We start from the raw sequence: 17,833 nt of genomic DNA on the forward strand, positions 1-17,833 counted from the left end.
GAGTATGTAATTATATTTTTAGGGCTTTAATTTTTTTTCTCTTACCTTCCTTCTGCCAGATTTTACCAGAGGAATAAGGGAGTATTAGGAACATAAAAAAAATCTCATGTGGCTGAAGCATGATTAATTTTACTTAAGCAATAAGAAATAAGCTACACTACTTATCCTTAGCCATAGTTATAGTAGTTACATCAGTTGTGAACTCCAGGGAGCAAGAATAGCAACTCACAAAGGATAACTACAGGTGATAGCTCTCTATATATAGCTTCTTCTCACCATTATCGCCATTATTTACCAACTTATCTTTTAAAATTAGAGGCAAAATTAGTTCTTTTTGCCTGTTCAGACTCCTGAACTTCAAATTATAAGTAAAACATGTTGCTGCACCTGCCCTGCCAATCCCCAGCCCTGCATCGATCCAACTGTTAACTTTCTCAACTCCTGCTTCCAGGCAGCTGAGCATGGGCAGAGAAAAATCACATAACTCCATTTACTGGCACTCTGACAAATCTATGTTCTCCAGCATCAGCTGGGCCCTCTGTGCTACTGGCGGTCCTTTTATTTCTCCCCAGTCAGCTCAGTTTCAGATTTCCCTTACAGCTGTTCCAAACTATTAACATGCTCTACAATCCCCTCATTCTAAGCAGATGACCTTGCTCATATATCACAGACAAAATAGAGCTCTTCTGCTTCCCCTCCGTCAGCAAACTGACCCATGAGGACACCTAGCTTCTCCCTCCCTTTCTTCTAAGTCAAAGAAGAGTAATCTCTTCAAATCCCTGAAGTTAGAGAATATTGGACACCATCTCCTCAGGCATCTTCAGGGACCTCATTACATCAGGCATGTCCCCTCACACTTTGGTGTCTTTAATCTATCACTCTCTGAACTCTGCCTTCTACATTTCAGTCTACACATTGGCTCAGCTTTTTCCTTGTCACCATGTGTGAGCATGCATGTGTGCAAACGCACACACACAAACACACAGAGAAGCACAATTCTTTAATCATTTCAGCCTCTCACTCATGCTGCAAATTGTCTTGTATAGCAATTATCTGTTTACATGGCAGTTTTCAACTGGTCCAGTGGTTTTTAATCGTTGTCGTGTCACAGATCCCTTGAAAATCTGATTAAAGAAATGGATCTTCTCCCCAGAGACAAGCGCATACCGACACAGACACACACATACACACATACACACACACACACACAAATGTACACACAATTCCAGGTTGCTCACGGACCCCCTCTAGGAGATGCTACTGTCACTCATTCATATTTCCAGTTCTACTCCTCTTCCGGGCACACTGGAGAATTACACTTCCTTGCTGACTGGAGATAAGTCACAGCTTTGGCCAATGAAGTGTGAGTGGAAGTTTTCAGAACCTTTAAGAGCCTGTACGCAATTTGCCACGCTTTCTCTTTTTGCTTTGTCACCAAAACTGCTGTGTTCCAGATAGTGACTACTCTGTCTGCGTGGGTCCTGGAGAGAGGAGGATGCAGAGCACAGCACTTAGCCACCCTGCAATGGACACATAGAGTGAGTGAGAAATGAACCTAGTGGTTTAGAGCATCTGGGATTGGGGGATGGTCGATTACTGTTGCTGGACCTAGGCTGTCCTGCTGCATAGCAGAGCACTCTCCACCTGATAGAAAATAATCTATGTCGGAAAGATCCTATTCAGGGGAGTTTAAGCTTTCCCCCGACCTTTTCTTAATGAAGTTCCTTTCACCTCATATTGCTATATTTCGTTCTCTTTACCTAGAAGAATCTTTCCTGGTTCTTCCCAGGACTCATCCTTCAAATCTCAGCTCATGTGTTACCTTCTCACACTGGTCCTTCTTGACCTCTTTCCTACCCTTATCCCAGCCCCAGTCACTATGATTCACTCCAACCATTTTGTTTTTTCACAAACTGCATCACAGTCTGTAACAACTTATTTATTTTCTCTTACTCTTCAGTTCTGAATTCACAATACGGAATTTTTGCTATCAAAAATGACTCATAAATAATGTCATGCTACTTTCATTTATGAACTTAAGAAAATGAAATGCATTCAAAACATGGAACTTTTTCATTTAATATGATAAAAATAGACCATGAATGTTCTATAGCAAGTCACATATTTTACATTTTTAAAAACTACGTTAGTAAAAATCTCTAGCTAAAAATATTGGACAGATGTCCAAATGTTTGGATGTGCATCAAGAGCAAACCACTGAACCTTGGTATTTACCCAGTTACCATTAAGAGGTCAACTTGACATTTTGGTTTCTTTTCAGATAGTTGTGGCCAACAGCTCTTACAACCTTTGATCCCAACCCAGTTAAATTGTAGTTTTTGTTACTCATTGATATACAGTTTTTGTTTTCTGTGTTTTTTAAAATTTTACTCAGTATATGCACCAAATGGTTTTCCTTTACCATGACAGCCAGGATTAATCGTGATGTTTCCGAAACTATTAAGAGGCTAACCCTTTGTTCTGCATCCAGGGATATAGGTAATAATATCTTGTCACAGAGTAAATAATCAATTCATACTTGTTAAATTAATGAATGAAATCAGTATTATAAAATTACCAAATAGCTCTTTCATTTGACTTTAATATATATAACTAATGACAATAAAAGATAGTAACTGTTCTAATTTTAAAAACCAAAGTTTTAGCCTTATTAGTTTTACCTGTCTACAAACATGTTTATTGCCTAAGAATTTCAGATATGTAGAACTTAAAATCAGCATGTAAGTTTTCTATTTTCATTGCCTTTGTGTTAAACCATACTGACATTTGAGAAGAAATTCAGAAGCTATGATACTGTTCTTCCAGAGTATAACAGATTTGGAAAATATTCTCTAGAAATCTATCTCTTCAAATGTTACATTACAAAAGCAGAAAGCTTTAGGGCTCTCTTAATTAGTTATTAGAATAGGATAGAAAGTCTTGATGAGAACAACCAAACAAAATGTTTTAAAACTGCTATAGAAATAAGCTTGATTTGGAAACAAAATTAAGTTTATTTATTTATTTTTTTTCTTAAGCTTTATTGTTTTCTTTAAATTTTCTGTGTGGTAGTGTGTATTGCCAAATAGTGTCTCTTAAAACGTTACCTTATCTCTTACATTAAATGTGTAAGTGGCAGGTAATAGGTACATTTTTCAACCTATCTTTTACAAAAATTCTCATATGCAATTCAAAAATAACATGAAATTTCAGGATGGAGTTAGGTGTTTTTCCTCTCTTTTTAGATTGTCTTCTTTCAATTAACTAATTTTTAAAAAGTGATTATCTATGATCTGCTACCCTGTTTTAAGAGAATATGAGTAATTAGATGGTACTTAATATCTATAACATTGGACATGAAGATGTGTGTGCACACACGTGTGTATGTGTAGGGTAGAGGGCTTTTAAAAATAATTTTGCATACAATGAAGGGCATCTCTCAATTCCTCATCACTGCAAAACAACCTTCAAATAAAAATTACAAATGATTCTTTTCTGCTCCAGAAAATTTCAACCAAACACATAACTTTCACAGAAATAGTTGCTATAGAAATGCAAAGGGGACAAATAACACTGAATTATGCTATCAAAAAATTGCAACTAAAGTCGGGCAGTATCAAGGTTTATGTTTAATAATGCTGACTGTATGTATTCTTGACTTTGTGTATACTCTAAATTGAATGTTCTGAGTCCCAAATTGGAAGGTACTTCGCTACCAAAAATAAGATATCTAAATGAAAATATGTTAGCATGCATTCCAGATTAGGAAATCAGTACATGCCAAGAAAGGTTCATTTGTACAAAAAAGGTAAAATTTAATAAGTAATGGATTTGAATAATGCCAATTACTTTTCTTCATTTCATACAAAATTTCATTTTTAATAATATACCAAGGTAATGAATGCTGTTTATGACTTATTAAATGTACATAGTACTGCAGCTTATTAATACCCTGTGAACTGTAAAAAGCCAAATATATTTACAGTAGTATTGGTCACAAAAATAGTGGGGAAACTTTACAATTGTGAGAATGTGCAAATGTTCTCACTAAGGCAGTATTGACCCAGACAACCACTGAGTATGTGTCCCCTCAAATGCCTCAAAATTCTGGAAGGCTCATTGTGAAACATGTCAGTGCACAGTATTTCAAAATTTCAGCACATACAAAATGTCACTGTATCAAGTGAAGAAAAGTTACATTTCCTGTACAAAATTTGTAGACACCTTGGCTCACAAGAATAAATGCTGCTTCAGGTTTTGACATGTCTTTCATTTAATTTGCTAATGTACTTATTTTGAAATACTGTTCTATGATAGCATTTAGGGTAACATAAACCTTTATGTTTATTAATGAAAAGAAGATCATAGGATAAATCTCCTAAAAATGTTTGCCTCTGTTTTTAGCTTGTTTGGAGATTATACTTTAAATACTGAATTGCCACCAAATCCTCTGGTAAATGTGAAGGTAGTGCTCAAACTCTTGCAGTCTTTGATCTTGTCAATTAGTTTTATATGAGAGAAAAAGTTGTATCAGTCAACTGCCACCTTACAATTTTAGGAAGAAGTGATTTTAGAAGATTCAGACATCCTATGTTCTAAAACCAAAATAGCCCCATTGTTAAAAATAAGACGCAGATATAGATCAGATAGTTGTGGCCAACAGCTCTTACCACCTTTGTCCCTAAGCCAGTGTAAATAGTCATAAGTAGTTGATTTTTATATTCGTGCTATGAATATAAAATTTATACCCACAATATAACATTTAACCTATTCATGTTAAAAAACTTAACTCCTGGTTACCAATATTATCAATAGAATCTGCTCAAGAGAATAAAAAGAGGGAGGAGAGAGAGAAAAAGAAAGAATCCTCTCAGAAATACGATAGAACATTAGTCACCTCTCTACACCTTCCTCTCTGAAAATATCAATCCTATGATTTCAATAGCCTTCTATTTTACCTGGCTTTAGCAAGATTATAATCAAAATTTTATCTGAATCCACCTATTACCTAAGTGAGGTTTTCAGATTCAGTTTGGAAGAATGGAAGAGCATGGGTTATGGTGTTGAACAGGCAAAAATTCAAAGCAAAGCTCCAACATGTGCTGTCAATCTTGGTCAAGATGTAACCCTTCTGTTTTTTCATTTATAAAATCAAAAGACACTTATCACATAATAATCCGAATTTTGTATCAATGCTCCATTGAAATTATCTTCATGAAGATCACCCATACTCTTTTAATTCTAAAATTTCATAAATATTTAGCTCTGATTATATTTTACCTCTTTGAAATATGATTCTTTATCATTTCACAATTCTTAAAAGTGTTCTTTTAAAGTGTTTAAAGTGTTTTTAAAGTGTGCTTTAATTCTAATTTGGTTTCTGTGACCTATCCTTTTCTGCCTTTTTTTTTTTTTTCCATTCTGAGGGTTTATTTTCACTTTTTTGCAGACTCTGCTCTCTCTGCTGTTCATCAAACAACCTCTGTGCTCTTCTCCCTCTGAATTGTCTTCCCAAAATATTTTATCCACTATTCCTCCTGCCTCATGGCTTCAACCATCACCTATAAGCTGATGATTGCCCTATATGTGCCTGCTTTCCACATCTCTGTCCCAAGCTCTTGCCTATTGGACAAATTCACTGGGTTGTTCTGAGTGCCATCCAAAACTCCACCCACTTCAACCCAAGATAGAAAGCTGGAACACATCCCAGACTCCTTACCCTACCTCATTCTGCTCTCATATCCCACTAGTGATAGCTTATTGATTCTACCTCTAAAATATGTATTTCTTCTTATTTCTGCCACTGCCATAGTTCAGTTCCTCTGAGCTTATCAATGGAATAGCTTCCGTATTATTCAGAGTCATCTCAGTGTTGTAATAAAGAATGTTTGTGGCAAATGCTGGAATCAAAATCTCAATGGTTTAGCACAATAAACATACATTCCTTGTTCGTGTCACAATCCAGCACAGGTTGGTTGGACAGGATCTGCTTCATTCAGGTGACCAGGCTTCTTCCATCTCGTGGTTACACCACCTCCTATTAGCTTAGAATTCCCCCCAGACCCTTGTATCTGGCAGGCAGCTGAGCGGAGGGAGAGTGGAGTTTGGTTATGGGCTTGCTCTATATACAGTGGTGGCGCAGGGACAGCATAACTGCAATTAAAACTCCATTCAGAAAAAAGGAATCAGGGGATGTACATGTTCACTAGGACACTATAATTCTACAATCCTGTTTGGCAGGCTTCGTGATATCCCCTAGCCTGGGGAGATGATAAATTTGTAGATTAAACTTTAATTCTGCTCTCTGGAAATAAGTCTTTTGTCTTTTTCTTGCTTGACCCTCAAGCTTTTCCCTTTAGAAGTTCTTATTGTTTATTTATTCCTTTTGGACACAGCTGAAATGAGTGTAGCCAAAGCAAAAAGGTGATTTTATAGGTCAAACAGTCAAAGTTGTTTTAATCAGATATTTTGGATTTCTTGACAATACAAGTTCTTTGAAATCTTAGTAGGCTTCTGTTGTATTTGCTTCCTCGTACAACTCTCAGGTCTTTTCTCTTTTCTCTCCCTCTCTCCAGGTCTCTTTGTCTATTAATCAGATCTGTAGCTAAGTCATATTGTTCAGCTAAAAAGTCTTTCTGGGCCTTGTGGTTCTGTGTGGGATCTAGAAGCAGATGGATTTCCACCATTGTTCACTCAAGTCTGGATATTTTCTATTGTTTTCCATCTGGCTTGGAAACTAGCCATTTCTTTCTGAGTTCATCTCTTTCTTGAAACACCTTACCAAAGGAGGCCAATAAGAGCTATGACACAGTAACACTGTGGTTCTTTTAAAACAAACCCCCGCAAGCAGCAGTTTTCAAAGTGTAATCTGCACAATTCTGGAAATCCCGAAGACACTTTTAGTGGATCCATGAGGTCAAAATTATTTTCATAATAATATTAAGATGTACTTGTTTTTTCCACTGTATTGACATTTGCACCAACGGTGCCAAAGCAATGGTGAGTAAAACTGTTGGTGCTTGTATTAGTCTGTTATCATGTTGCTAATAAAGACATACCCAAGACCAGGTAATTTATAAAGAACTGAAGTTTAATAGACTCACAGTTCCACATGACTGGGGAGGCCTCACAATCATGGCAGAAAGCAAGGAGGAGCAAGTCACATCTTACACGGATGGCAACAGACAAGAAAAAGAGCTTCTCTTTATAAAACCGTCAGACCTCATAAGACTTATTCACTGTCATGAGAAACATTCACCCCCATCATTCAATTACCTCTCACTAGGTCCCTTCCATGACATGTGGGCATTGTGGGAGCTACAATTCAAGATGAGATTTGGGTGGGGACACAGCCAAATGATATCGGTTCTTTAGCATAAATCAAGGCAAAATTACCATATTGTATCATATCATTTTATTATGTCATTGCATCACTTTCATCACCAGGATCTCACAGGTTTAAAAACTCTTGCTTAAGAATACCCTGATGAAACAGGTAAACATTATGCATTTTATTAAAGCTCAACACTTGAGTTATAAATCTTTTAAGTATTCTGTGGGACCACAAGGATAGAACACAAAGCACTTCTGCTGCATACCCAAGTACAATGGTTGTCTTGAGGAAAAGCAATGTGTGATTGTTTGAGTTGCAAACTGAACTTGTCTCTTTTTTGTGGAATACCATTTTTGCTTGAAAGAACAAGTGATAAACAAAATATGGTTATTCATACTTGGATATTTGGCAGTCATTTTCTTGAAAATAAGTGAAGTGAGCCTGTCACTTGAAGGCAAACAACCTGACAGTATTTGGTGCCAATGATAAAATCTGAGCTTTCAAGTGAAAATTAGAATTTTGGAAAACTTGTATCCACTACTATGAGCTTGACAGCTTCTGAATACTTAAAGAATTTTTATGAGATCCATGGTGATATTAACAAATGTTATTTTTAAAAATATTACATAATGAAATGTGCCTATTACATAACTCAGTGAAATAATATTTTCCAAATAATCAATACAAGATATTATAAAATCATGCATAGGTAAAGGATCCATTTAAAGTGGATTTAATGTACTAGAGTGTGAAAAGTTTATTGATATGGTTTCAGTTCCACACTGCAATATACTTTTATAAAATTATCATTTTTGAGTCATGATATAATACAAAAGAATGTCAACAATTATCTGAAAAGACTATTAAAATATTCCTTCAAAAGAAGGAGTATTGTTCTTCCAACAAGAAATACCTACACATCTATATGGGACTAGATTTTCTTCACTTATTTCAACTAAGACAACATATCACAACAGAATGGATGAAGAAGCAAATAAGAATCTAAATGTCCTCTATTAAGCTAGACAATATAGAGTTTTGCAAAGATGTAAAACAATGCTGTTCTTTTTACTATTTATTTTGCAAATACAATTATCCTAAAAATACGTTATTTGCAGAGAAAATAAAATTTTTATACACTTTTGGTGGGAATGTAAACTAGTACAACCACTATGAAGAAGAGTATGGAGGTTCCTCCAAAAACTAAAATAGAACTACCATATGATCCAGCAATCCCACTACTGGGCATTTATCCAAAGGAAAGGAAGTCAGTGTATCAAAAAGACATCTGTACCTCCATGTTTGTTACAACACTATTTACAAGAGCCAAGATACAGAATCAGCCTAGGTGTCCAACAACAGATGAATGGATAAAGAAAATGTGGTATATATATGTATGTGTATATACATGTATATACACAAACAATGGAATACTATTCAGCCATGAAAGAGAATGAAATCCTGTCACTCTCAGCAACATCGGTGGAACTGGAAGTCAGGTTAAGCAAAATAAACCACTTTCTGGTGCTGACCAGAAAGTTGAACACTACATGTTCTCACTTATATGTTGAAAGTAAAAAATAAGTTGATCTCATCGAAGTAAAATGGAAAACAGAGTATACTATTAGCTGGAAGAGGAGGGGGAGAGGGGATAAAGAGAGATTCATTAAAAGATATAAAATTATAGCTAGATAGGATAAGTCGGTTCTTTGTGTTCTATACCACTGTAGAATGACTATAGTTAACAATAATACATAGTTTCAAATAACTAAGAGGAGGATATTGAATGTTTCCAACACAAATAAATGATAAACGTTTGAGATGATGGCTACGCTGATTACCCTGATCTGATCACTTTACATGTAGCAAAACCTCACTATGTATACCACAAATATATCCATTATATGACAATTTTAATTTTCTTTAATGTTATTTATGTTAACATGATACTTACTATTTTCAATTCATTATTTTTTAAATGTTTATTTCAATTTTAAATGGTAATTTTTGCTAGATATAACCTATAAACAACAGATTTTTATGGTCCTCAATAGTTTGTAAAAGGGTAAAACAGCCCTGAGAATAAAAAGTTTGAGAATCACTGTCCTAGAGATGGATCAGCAAAATATGGCCTGCATATAAAAAACAGCCCATTGCCTGTTTTATAAATAAAGTTTTTTTAGAACACAGCCACAACCATTTGCTTACCTGTTGTCATGGTTGCTCTCATGTTGTAATAGCAGAGTTGAATAATTGCAAGAGAGATAGAATTACTCCCAAGGCCAACTCCTAAAATACTTACTATCTGGCCTTTTACAGAAAGAGTTTGCTGATCCTTGCCCTAGAGCTTTGGTTCTCAATCCTAGCTGTGAAATAATACTAATGTCCCCCTCCCCTCAGCACATACACAGAAACCATTTAATTAAATCAGAATCTCTGGGAGTGGTCTTTGAGTAGGAATAAGTTTTTTAAATTCCTCAGGTGATTTTCAAATGCAGCCAAGGTTAAGAATCATTGTGTTAAACTGTAGAGATCCTTAGGCATAATGCCTGCCTTCCAAGTTATTCCAGACAGCAACTTACCAAAAAATGTTCCCCTTTATAACACACTTTATTTCCAGCCCCTAATAGAAGGATCCTGCCCATGGGCCAAACACTAAGCCAATGCCACCTGCACTGATTTGTATTTTTGTTACATCATCAACACCCTATCACTACATTCAAATTCCAAGGTCAGGTTAGAGTGTTTGCTCTGGCAAAGACTTTGCAAATTTCAGTGGCTTCACACAAGAAAAGCTTTATTTCTCATGCAAATCAGGTGCAATGTGCTTGGTAGGGATCTCTGCTCCTCTTAGGGTTCTTGCTGCTTCTGGCTAGAGACCCTGCCATCCCTCAGTGCCTCCAAGTACTGTGCCAAATCCCTCTACATTCAACCAGCAGAAGGCAGAAAAGAAAAAGCATGGAGGATTGCATGAGAAGTGTTTTAGGAGCCTGGATAAGGCACACATTAAATCCTATTGCAGAGCTTTGTCATATTAGTCACAACAACACAAAAAAAGGGACCTGGATTATTCAGGTAGCCTCAATCTAATCACATGAGCCTTTAAAATCAAATAACATTTCTGGTCTGTGGTTAGAGACATGTGAAGATGGAAGACTGGTCAGAGAGATGCAATGTGGCTGGAGAAAGATGGAGGAAGAGAGCCATGAGCCAAGAAAAATGGGCAGCCTCTAGAGGCTGGGAAAGGCAAAGAAAGGGATTTTGTCGCCTCCAGCCTCCAGAAAGGAATACAGTACTGCCCATACCTTGACTTCAGTACAGTGAGACCTGTGCTGGATGTCAGACCTAAAGAACTATAAGATAAATTGGTGTTTTAAGTCACTAACTTTGTGGCAATTTGTTAAAGTAGTCATTGAAACCATACACGTCTCTCTTCCATGTTTGTCCTGCTGTCAGTGACAGTCCTAAAAGTCAAATGTTAATGGGTTATTCCTTTCCTCAAATTCCTTCAACTGCTCCTAACTCATTCACTTAATAAAAACACCCTAAGCAACTACAGTGTGCCAGACACTCTCCCAGCCCTCTGGATTGCCACTTGAGTGAGGCAGGCATGGTTGCTGCTGTACTAGAGCTTAGCAGATAGCAACTACAAGACACAACTTAAAACTCTTTCACATGCCTTCAGTGCCTGCATGAGCTAACTCCAAACCACCTGCATAACATCATCTCTTGGCTCTTCTGTCAGAAAAAAAAAAAAGAAAAAGAAAAGAAAAAGCCATAAGACTTCTAACATAATGAACTCATTAAACTTCTAAGATTCCACAGTATTCCATGGCACTTTTTAGGACATTCCTGACCACAGTATGAAACTTTGTTCTGCCCTCTCAACTCCTTGTCTACGTGGAAAACAGTGACTTCTCTCTTAAGAGTTATCTCAAACATCACTCCAGAGAAATAAGTCCACTACTAGATTCCCTCCTGTATTTCTCATTGCAGAGTTTATACATCCAATTTTGTATTTATTTCACTGAATTACAATTGTCCCTTCCCCCACCTTCATTATGGCTTTTAACAGATTTAGAGAGAAGTTCCTAGTAAATTTACTTTTAAATAAAGGTTGAGAGTTCTCATTCATTCATTCATTCATTCATTCATTCTCTCAAAATAAGTTCATTAAAACACATAATTTGCCAAAACTTAATCTGCAGGAAGATAGATCGTATCATTTAAAAAAAATCCCAAAATAGGAGAGCATGAATAACCCCCCTTTCATCCAATAGAGTTTCCAACATGTATTTACCCATCCATTTCAAAGATCATGCTTTCTAGATAAACAAAATGGTGAGGAACTCTGAGAAGGCTACGTAATAATCATCACACTCAATATGGCTATAAAACTAGGATTCTGCACGTTCCTCATTTACCAAACCCCTGAAATTTACAAAAACCATGTGAAGGTGTATAGTAACTGTAATTTCAACATAGACCTACAACAAATACTCCACCAGTGGATTAAGTTTATATGGATTACATCATTTAGATAGGCAAATTCCATATGCCTATAAGAACTGGCAGAAAAAGCAGCCTTTTTGTGAGCATTTGAAGTGTAAGACATGAAAATTATATTGTGAAACTATTTTGTTGTCATTTACTATTAACTTTTTCTTGAAAAATAAGATCCTGGTCTGTCTCAAACAGTGAAACATTTTCACGGAACAAGCACTCTATGCAAAATTCACATCCTAGTTAGTTAAGTGGACAAGAATCATCCCCATAAATTATTAAATTCCCTCACATCTGGATACTTTATGTTAACCACAGTGAACATTAATATATTTTATTCAGTAATATATCTGTTATATATGAATGGTGATATGCTAAATAATTTACTGTTTATAGAGAACACTTTGATAAATTATTACTGTCACTATTGCAGAAATTAAACCATTCTTTAGAGCCCAATTTTAATACATTTTCAAGCATTTCTTGAACAGTAATTATTTTGTATCTATTGTGTTTAAGGTGCAGAAAGAGATTATTTTGGGGAAAAAAAAGTATCACTTGTAAAATAATTACCAGTTGGTGGGTAGAGAAAAAATTTATTTTGACCAGAATAAAATTTATTCTGACCACAGGCACAAATTTTTTAACATACAAATCCCAGCTGTCAATACATGAAGTTTCCCTGAACCTTTTCACTTCTCTTTTGGTAAGAACTCTCATCCAGCATCTAGCGGGATTCCTACTGGCACTGTGGTTTAGTTTTCCTACACAGTGAATATTAATAGTAATTAGTTATTGTCCTCATCATCCCTTCCCAACATGCTATTAGTTTTCCAGTGGGCATTGATTCTGTAATATGGAGTCTAACCTTCTAACCACTATGGCACAGAATAACCAGGGAATTATCCCCTAGGAAAACATTGACCTCTAAGTCAATGATCATTAAAAACAACCAATACATTGTGAAGCTTGACAAATCACAATGGGAATAGGGACCCAACAAATTGCAATCATGAAGTCACAATTATCCAGCAATTAGGTTTACAGCTGTATCCACCCTTTAAATAATCAAGTCTACAAATGTGCCCACACTTCTTTCTGCAGAACTTAATCTGGAAGGTTTCTAAAGCTTTCTTTTTTATGCAGGTTCCTGTAAGCAACTGCATCTGAGTGAAGTAATAATGACAAACCTTATGAAGCAGAAAGAACAGTAATTCATTTACTTAACATAAGCCTAATTTTTAAAAGGGGAGAATCATTGCCACGCTCTATTTCCAAATGGAATACGCTCTGAGTCATCATAAAAATTTGGCTGCCAGAAGAGTATCTAGTTTAGTAAATAATGAAGGTGAATGCCCAATGTTTTTGGAATGATTTCAGCAACAGGTAACAAACAGGAAGCCTGACTACAGTGGCTTAAAAAAAATGAGAAGTATTTTTCTCCCATAATGAGAAATCCAGAGTTTAGCAGTTCTGGGCTGGTTCAGCAGATCAATGATGCCAAAGACTCTGAGATCACTTTACTTTGTCCTCATAATTACAAAAAAGCTGTTGTTCCTTCTACAATTATATCGCCTTTCCAACAAGAAGAAAGAGGATGTAGCAAGGAGAATGGGTGGTACCAATATTTGAAAGTAAAAGTTTTATTAGGAAGCTCCCAGAAAACTTCTGTGTATGTTTCTTTGGCTATAATTTTGCCCCAGAGCCAGTCCTTGCAGAAAGGTGGCTGGAGAGAAAAGAGGTGTAGAGAGAAAACAAAAAGCAGCTTTTGACATTCAGAAACTGCAGCTATATAGCTAGGCCTTGATGTGAAAAGCTAGCTGTGTTCATAAATAGGCCTTGATGATATCCTGTTGAACATAAACAAGCTTCAAAATCACCAACATCAGTGACCATGATGAACTGAACAAAAAAAGACCACTCTATAACCTTGTCTAAGCACATAAACGAGGTCACTGTGCAAACCAGAAAAATACCAAGCACCTTCATAGCCTGGCTAATATGAGTAGCTGCTGCTTCTTTCCCAGTTTAATCTTTAGCCTCACTTTATTTTTCCCATCTTATGGATAAGATTTTTAAAATAAGCAATCATATATATACCTCCAATTCCTGATAGCATCCAATTCAGAGCAAAGCCACTTTCTTAAGCCCTCCCCGAAAATCACCTGAGACCAGATCCTGTAATAAGCCTTCCAAACACCCTCTTACTGAAATGTCCCACGTTTCCCATGGTGTGTGGTCTCCTTTCTTTCATCTATTAATAAGTAAGACTTGCTTGATTACAGGTCTGTCCCTGGAGGGCTTTAGCTGGATAACATTAACAACAGATGGGATCAACCAAACAACAGTATTTGTCACACCTTGATTTCATTCTAGTCTATTTATAATTAAAATGATGTGCCTTAATATGGCATGCTTCAAAATCCTTAGCTAGAAAAGCAGCCATGGTATACTGAACAGAGCATATGATGAACAATCGGGATGAAGACTCTAGTCCACTCTGCCCAATTAACTAGTTAAGTGACCCTGGGTGAGTCATTTAAAAGGAGAGGAACCGACCTCACAATGATCCAACGAACCAACTAACACTCATATGTCTGAGAAATGGCGTAAAACTAAAAGCTCCAAGAAATTAAGTACATTTTCCTTCTATTTACATTTTTAAGTGACAGAACCAGGATTTGAACCTGGGTGGAGTATAAAAGCTTTCCATTGTACCACATTGCCTCACCGGGCCCCAGCTTCCTCTATGAACTGACTAGGTTGGTGAACCAGAACTGTAATGGCCCTTTTCATTCACCAAAGATTCTGCATGACAATTAATAATATTTATATTTATTCTTTTTTAGTCCCACCAAGTCTGTAGATGAAAGGTGCAAGACTAATTCGAGGTAATATGCACTTATGGAGTTCTGATTTTTAGCAAGCCCTTTTCTACACAGCATAAATCATAGATTTAACCTATCATTTGAACCTCCAAGTCAAATCGATTTTCAGTTCCTTGTAATTTAAAATATGACTAATTTACTTAAGGAATTGTGTGAGATGCTATACCAAGGACTGAAGAAGTAAAGCCTTAACTTAAGTAGGGAAAGCAAGTGACATATTCTTTATCTATATTCAATGCTAAATTTTAATACTTTTGCACACATTTGGGATCCTTTTCAAATAATAGACAAATACCTACAAGAAATGAATTTATCCAATCACACAAATAATAAGGACAAATATAAAATTGTATCCATTCTACTAACAATTTAGTAAATATTTTTTAAAGAAATAAGCAGTGTAGAGGATTTGTGGAAATACGCACTGAAGGATCAGAGAAAGAAATGTTATCCTTTAACTTTCTTTTGGAAGGCAGTATAGAACATGTACGAAACGCTAGGATTTTTGCATATCATATTCGACCCACAAATTCATCCTATACAAAATCATAGCTGTGTAGAGAGTGAGCCACAAAATTGTTTGTAGAAATATTCATAGTGGATGAAAATTAGTAAAAAGCTAAAAGGTTAGAAATTTATTTTTACCAGAGTAAAAATTATTTACTACTAATAATTATTTATTATTCTAAGAAGAATGGTTTAATAAACTATGGTTTATTTATACAACGAAAATCTCTACAAGTATTAAAAAAATGAAATGAAAAGGCATTAAGCAACATAGTCAAATGTTCAAAATACATTACTAGGTTAAAAAATGTAAATTAAAAATATGTGATTGTGTTGTTTTTTTATACATGTGTGTATATGGGAGTAAATGAATTTTTAAGAAGAGAAATATACTGAGTAGTTATCTTTGACTGGTGGGACCATAAGTGGTTTTATTTTCTTCTTTTTATTTATCTACATTTTCCAAATTCTCTACATTTATAATAATAAAAAATATACTAAGCGAAATTTTAAAACAAATGCTAATATATGTCAGTCAATAAAAAATACACTGTTCAGTATTTCAATATTAAATTCACTTGGCCTTTAAAATAAACAAACGACCCTGGATAAAAGACAAACATTCTCTATGAAGTAAACCTAGCTCACAGATGCTATACCAAGGGCCATCTTTGTTCTGTCAACCATGAATGTCCTTTTCTTTAGGGGTTTGTTTTTCAAATAATTGTTTTAATTATCTTCTCTACTTTATAATTTGGAAATCTAGCTTAAAAGGAATAGTGTATGTATAAACAAATTCTAAGAAACAAAATGATCAAAATAAGTATAGTTTATGTTATAAAAATTTTTCTTGTGGTATTACCCACATGAACTCTGAGTGTTGTAAAGGCGGTTTGTTTACTTAACATGTTGTATATGGGAGTATACAACATGTTAAGTATATGGGAGTATACAACATGTTAAGTATATGGGAGTATACAACATGTTAAGTATATGGGAGTATACAACATGTTAAGTAGTGTAGTGTTATTTTTTGTAAGCAAATGCAATGTTGCCAATCAACAATTGTGCAAATGATCTTTGGAAAAAGATGGTGTCACAGGAGGAGGTTGTTTTCGGGTCTTTTGTTTTCTTTAGGCATTTTTCTCTTAAACATAGGAAGGATTTTCAAAAATCACCATCAGAAAAAACCTGTGCCTTATGTAACTGCCACATTAATGATAGAAATTTAAACGCCACTGAAAAGAGAAGTCGAATAATTTACCAGCACAGAAAACATTACAATAGCTACCTTGTATTGGTTGCCTACTGTTACTTATGTTCCTTAATGTTTATTACTTTATTTAACCCCCACAGGCATCCTGCAAAGCAAATATGATTACCACCATTTTGTAGATGAAGAAAATGAAGCTCAGGAAGTTTAAATAATTTGAAAACTTTGAAAGTTTAAATAACTTGAATAAAATAGCCATAAAAATAAGCAGGATTTGAACACAGGTCTCAGACTCCAGTCCTATGTTCTGTTCATTTTGTATACTATGGGACTGGATTCTAGATGTGTCTGTTTTTCTCATTTGTTCCATATTGAGCACCTTAGAAAGTGTGTCTTCTCACATCTATAATATGAACTAATGTGAAGTTATTCAAATGCATGATTCTGAAAACTTTGAATGATTTAGGAAACAATGCACAATATAGTTTTGTATGTGACCAATGAGTATCACCATGTCACTGGTATCTTCTTCTTCCACAACTTGAGAGGTAGTGTTACTCTGCAGAAAAATTTCAAGTACAATTTCAAGTTTTCCAGTATTTTTTTGAATTCTTTGCCCCAGTATATCCAATTACTCCATAGTGTTTCTTCTGTACAAAGGATCAACACTGTTTGATTTCATATTGCTAATAGATCCAAAACTAAATGTCCCCTCTTAGCCTGGAGGTCTACATGACTGCTCTCAATTCTGGTTGTTCCAGATCCTCCTTCTGTGTTGCTGTTTTGTGTTCAATGCTGAAGACTTGGTGTCCATGCCTGACATAACCTGAAGGTGCCTCTTGAATGCATCACATTTGGCTTTTCCTTATGTCCTTACTCACTATCATGGCTACCACTAGAGCCAGGGCAACCCACAGAGATGGACTTGAAGTGAGAAATCCACTCTGACCTTTGCCAGAACATCCAGCTCAGATTTTGGCCTAAGTAAGGAGTTCTTAACTGTGTCAAATCTGGCTTGAACTCCCAAAGTTGCATCTCTTTGCATTCACAGATACGTCCACTTCTATTAGGCAAACACGTTACCAAAAGAATACAGTTTAGTCAGACTCCAAGTAAAGCTGTTTGTAGAACCAGAAGGAAATTTTCCTTGATGCATCTATCCATTCACTGGATGCACTTAGTCACATCCTCTTAATGTATTCTTTATCATATCAGCATTTTTTTGCACTTTATTGACATCTTGACTAGGTCAACATTACCCAATCTATCCTGTAGGTTTTAATAACTTTTAAGCTAAAAAGAAAAAAATCTTAAAGTCGGGGTTTCTTTCTTAAAAGTCTTTCTTGTATGGTATCTCCTATGCAACATCCATGTAAACAGGCTGCCCAC

General features: G+C 35.5%; 1 long non-coding RNA gene across 4 annotated transcripts in view; it reads left to right on the top strand.

The window, feature by feature from the left end:
• The first annotated feature begins 1,359 nt into the window (after window positions 1–1,359).
• Window positions 1,360–17,833, top strand: part of LOC106998441 (uncharacterized) — a 91,938-nt gene continuing 75,464 nt past the window's right edge. The window contains exon 1 of one of the 4 annotated variants that reach the window (XR_013417247.1): window positions 1,360–1,538. This is a non-coding gene — a long non-coding RNA (uncharacterized LOC106998441). The remainder of the gene's footprint in view (window positions 1,539–17,833) is intronic. The other 3 variants (XR_001444895.3, XR_013417246.1, XR_013417245.1) reach the window with 3 other exon arrangements.

This window comes from Macaca mulatta, chromosome 5 (genome assembly GCF_049350105.2).
Source record: "Macaca mulatta isolate MMU2019108-1 chromosome 5, T2T-MMU8v2.0, whole genome shotgun sequence".
Taxonomy (NCBI): Eukaryota; Metazoa; Chordata; class Mammalia; order Primates; family Cercopithecidae; genus Macaca; species Macaca mulatta.